General features: G+C 32.9%; 1 long non-coding RNA gene across 2 annotated transcripts; it reads right to left on the bottom strand.

Annotated features, from left to right (window-relative positions):
* Nucleotides 1–784: 784 nt before the first annotated feature.
* On the bottom strand, nucleotides 785–3,910 carry LOC129452448 (uncharacterized). 2 transcript variants are annotated; one of them, XR_008647137.2, is made up of 3 exons: nucleotides 3,463–3,669; nucleotides 2,372–2,503; nucleotides 785–2,234 (listed from the first exon to the last, which is right to left on the bottom strand). It is a non-coding gene; the product is annotated as an uncharacterized lncRNA (long non-coding RNA). The 2 variants fall into 2 exon arrangements; XR_012358133.1 differs by having other exon boundaries at nucleotides 2,372–3,910.
* Nucleotides 3,911–5,251: the final 1,341 nt, after the last annotated feature.

The raw sequence follows: 5,251 nt of genomic DNA, 5'->3' as shown, positions 1-5,251 counted from the left end.
ATGTCGAATTCTTTATGATTGAGCATCGTAATACCATATAGGCTAAAGGATAAAAAATGCATTTATCCAAACACTTTTAAAATATACCATTAATCAGAGGTATGTTTCATGGGAATCAAACCTGTGATCTTGGCAATGATACTGCAATGGTTTAGCAGTTTCATTTAAATGCGTTTTAAATTTGTTGAATGCATTGGGGACTAGAAGCTGCTGTTTATTGCTCATAATAATTCAGAGTCAGAAACAGTTACAGTATGCTATTGTTAGTCATGCAATTGTTCAGTCAACAATGTCTAGACACCACACGTTCATTCATTGTCATTCAAGCATTTTATTTGCTTACAATGTTTCTCATGATCGCAGAACTTGTAAATGTGCTCCTAATTGTGAATGTTTTTTAACAGTAGAAATTGACTTTTTGCAGTAAAGGAGCTTTAAACTGTGTTCGTTAATCTGGTTTAAAATTATAATTTACACTGTTAGACATTTTCAAGGATTTTTACAGTAACCTACTGGCAACACTGTTGCCAGTAGGCTACTGTAAATAAGATTTACAGTTCTAAACTGTATTTCCATTTTACAGTATTTAAATGCTACTGTAAATATGTAATACAGTGTGCTACCGTAAAAAACCCAGGTTTACAGTATACTACTGTATACTATACTACTATTCTTTTTTTATACATTCATTTTTATTATATTTAAATTAGCTATAATTTTTAGATAAAATTAATTTTTACATTTTAACCTACAGATACTGCTAACATTTAATTCAAAGAGACAATTTCAAATATTGAAGCCTTTATTTAAAACAATACAAATACTTTAAGAAGTTGTGTGAAATTACATTTAAAACATACACATTTCAAATCATTTGCAGTAATACATTTAAAATAACACAAATTATAAACATAAATACGTATAACACTGATTACAGGTTTAGTTAATCCAAAAATTATAATTTTATAATTTAAACAATGATTTTCTTTGGTTTTCCAGTTACAATGGGAGTAGTCTGTGACCGCATTATGGCTCCACATTATACGTGCTATATATTTCAAGTGCCCCAAAGACATACAAAAAGGGGTGATGAAAATATAATCCATATAATCAATTTTGACCCGTCATTTCTCTAAATGAGTAATGCAAGTAAACAGCTATACCTGATGGATAGGATGCTCACAGTCATGTTTACTGTCAGGGCTGCAACAACCAGGATATACCAACAAAACATACACATCAGGAAGAATGTGTAGATGCAGTATTTGGAGAGTCTTTGACATAGGACTTCACACGCAATCATGTCTGCCTTTAGACGACTTTAAATTATGTCAATTTACATGGAGTTATGCTATAATTATTTGGTGTTATACATTTTGCATCCTACTTTTGAAGCTAGAGAGGTGATCATGATCCACTACCACTGTAACCAGAAAACCCATAACACCACTAAATCTGCATCATAATAGCAAAATTAAAATTTTTGTGACCCTTTTATTTAGTCTAGTTAAGTTCTCTTAAAATAGAACTGGTTTAAAATGAAACAATGACTGTCTGTCTTTACATTTACAGGTATCTTCACATTTACAGAAAAAGGCAAATAACAGTGCAATGCAAAGTATAAATTTTTTATCAGCATGTGCATTCCCTTGTTGGAACCCATGGCATTTTATGATGCTAACACAATGCTCAACCACAGAGAAAGGTTCTAAGAACGTTCCTTGAAAGTTCCCAAAGTTCCCAATAACGTTATGAATGTTTTTGCTTGTAATGATAAAAAACATTACATTCCATTATTTACAAACTGTTGTAAAAGATTATTTCTTAATGTTATGTTAAAATATTGCATATAAACATTCATAAAATATACTAAACATGTGTTTTAAACATTGTGAGTACATTTAAACATGACATTGTCTGAAAATAAAATGTAACATTCCTCTAACATTCGCACAATCAAGAAACATTCCTAAACAATTTAAAAACGGGACACTTTTATGTTGGCTTAACATTATTGGGACCTTTGGGAACGTTGTTAGAACTTAGAACTAGAACTTAGAACTAGAGGAGATATACTCTTTAGCCTTTACTTACAGTAAATACAGTAAATGTACTTACCAACTTACAGTTCTGAATGCACATCAAAATGAATTGTCATAATACAGTAGCTTCAAAAAAATACCAAACTTCTGGTATAAAATAATCAGTCTTGGTATAAAATAATCCTGTGAGTCCTGTAAGCAGAAGAAAGATGGTCATAATTATTTTGAACCACAGTTTTTACAGTACTGTTTGTTACAGCTGTTAGTTAATTAGGGAGACCTAACTAACCCATGCAGCACATACTGTATCTTTTTGAGAAGTGTCTCACCTAATACAAGTTGTTTCACTCAAACTCTGTGAGGTGGTGAAGAAAGGATGGATATTCTGTTGTCCTCTTCATCCTCACTTGTCTCTCATTCCAGTTCTTGCAGTGTTTTTGTTTCATCCTCCTTAATTTATCCTCCCAAAGAATTTTAGACAGCAGAATAAATGCAGGGAAAAAAAGGACATATTTAACACATTTAACACATGATGCTAAACACTCACATTTTTCAGTAAATACTGTTTTGAAATGATAACCAGAGTAGATGTACTCTACTCGAATCACTGCACCATGGCCACAGGTCTGTGTGTTAGTACACTGGGACGTGGTTTTCTGATCAAGGCTGAATATTTACTGTACAGCTACCTTGGCCTCAAAAGCAATTTAATACAAAACTAAAACACAATTTAAAACTTTATTTTATGCAAATTAGGTTTCAGCCTTTACGTTTAAGCATATTCACATTTAAAATATAATGTTTTAACGATTGGCCACCACACACACATAACATACGCTCATACGTTGAAGTTGTTTGTAAAACTAAATGTTAAGCAAACTCTTATTATGATCACATGGGACTTTCTAAAATGCTCAACGTAGTTTAACGAATTTGAATGATAAAATTTAGTTATACACCTTATTAATAACGCATAACGTTAATTTATGTAACAGGTAAAGCCAAGCGGATGAGAATATAAACACAACGTGGTAACTTACACATTAAGGGTTTTCCTCCCAGCAAAATGTAATTTAGGGTACTTTTTTAAATATGCTTTTATATTAATAAATTATTCTCTCAGGTAACGTTATATCCTAAATCTGATCTTTTCATATCATTGACGTATACATTAGGCTACGTTAAGCATTTCTTCATAATAGTTTTATATAAGGAAAACACTAGCGTGTAATTTAACGCACCGCGCGTGCTCGTAGACTTGCATACACATAGTATGATTTATTAATAAGGTTTATACTGACTTTGGTAAACTAATATTACCATACGTCAAGCAACGCGTCCGGTTAAAGGTTTTAAAATGTCCCGTTCGGTAAACAACAACCGCGGGTCTGATAATAAATAACTTATATAGATTATTTACCTTGCTGGTCTTTTTTCATTCTCTCCTCTCGTGTATCTTCAACTGAAAAGCGCCGCTGTGCTGTCCCAGGGAAAGTCTTGTTTGAAAACTCTTCTGTTTATGTGCACACCTGAAATCGGTCCTCTGAACACCTGTGCTGCTACATGGTTCCTTAGCTAAAATAAGTCAACGCCTGTGTGTATACAATTGTCAAAAATTGATTTTGAGAAAAATAAAATAAGGATTTTGTGTGAATAAGGAAAATACCGCCAAAAGACTGTTAGAAAATATACAGTAGCATACAGCAATTTTCAAAAATACAGTAAAATACTGTATATGATGTATGATGTCACAGAAAATTCCCAAAATGCAACGCGAATTACAGTTATGTACTGTATAAATAGTTTACAGTATAATACTGGGTGATATACAGTAAATAACTGTAAAAATTACAGAAATGTCTAACAGTGTAGTTGGACTTGATGTGTCTAATTCATAGCGGGTGCTGCGAAAATGCCAGTAAAACTGACTATTATCAGCTTAAATTGAATTTAGTTGGACTTGATAGCAGAGGTGGACAATACTTAGTTACATTCGTTACATTTTTCAAGCATCTGTGCTGTCGGGTGTTTGTATTGGGAAAAATTTACTTCACTACATTCTATAATCATACTGTGTATTCTTTTATATTGCATATTAAAATTTATTTAATACCTAATTACATTAAAATTGTGTAATTTTACTTGAGTAAAAGTAGGTTAATGTACTTAAATATTAAATGTGAAACAAAAACTTGTATTTATGAAATGTAATCGAGTAAAAATTATGATAATATGCTTTGAAATGTATGTTTTCCTAAGAAAAACACAAATAAAATACAAATACCTGAAAAAATACTTTTAAGTAGAAAGTAAAGCCTCTGCTTGATAGTGACCCTAGCAACTTGTCAACCCACCTGTGGTCTGTGGACGTTGGCATAATGATCTTTTTACTTTTTCTTTCGGTGTTTTTTGGCAGTTTGTAAAACGATAGCTCCGAATTCTTGTTAATCTGTTTGTACAGTCTATCACATAACAGCTGTTTTCCATTTAGATGAGTTTCCACCATGTTTTTGCTGATTTCACACTGTACACTCATTCTGCCGCTCTGTCTTTTGCCACTCAGTGGGCGTAACCGCAGGCACTTTTGCCGAAGGTGACGTCATGTGCATACCCTCTATTGTTGCATCTGTTATGGTGTTCTGTTCCCTGGTTTTCTGTTCTTTTCCTGTACCCTGTCTGGATTATCTTGTTTTATTTTGTTATATTAAAACCCCTACTGCATTTGGATCCGCTGCCTAATTCTCATCATTACATATTGACTGGTATGCATTGAGGTAAGGTATTAAACTGGGATATTCTCACTTTTGACTTCATCTAGAATGAGGCTTTAGTAAATAATTGTAATATGTAGGGACCCCCTCACATCCCCAGCCCGGAAAACACATCACATATAGCACCTTTAAATGGAGCATTATTTTAATACATCTATTTCCTGATACTAACACATTTGTAATTTTCTAGCTAGCATCTATTGGGTCTGCTGAGGCAAGCACATAACTAACATTTATTCCAAACCTCTATGGGCATCACAAGACAGTAAAGCACTACAACAGAGAACAACGCACTATTCACCTGTACAGTTATCTGATAAACTCTGAACTTGTGCTCAAACTCATTCTCCAAACTTAGCTGATATCAAACAGCTCCCAGATATACACACACATTGCTTAAATAAATAAAAAATCAGCACGGAAGTTATGAGTCATCGT

The sequence above is a fragment of the Misgurnus anguillicaudatus genome, chromosome 17 (assembly GCF_027580225.2).
Source record: "Misgurnus anguillicaudatus chromosome 17, ASM2758022v2, whole genome shotgun sequence".
Classification (NCBI taxonomy): domain Eukaryota; kingdom Metazoa; phylum Chordata; class Actinopteri; order Cypriniformes; family Cobitidae; genus Misgurnus; species Misgurnus anguillicaudatus.
Note: the sequence above shows the minus strand (reverse complement) of the source record. Positions and strands in the feature narration are given on the sequence as shown.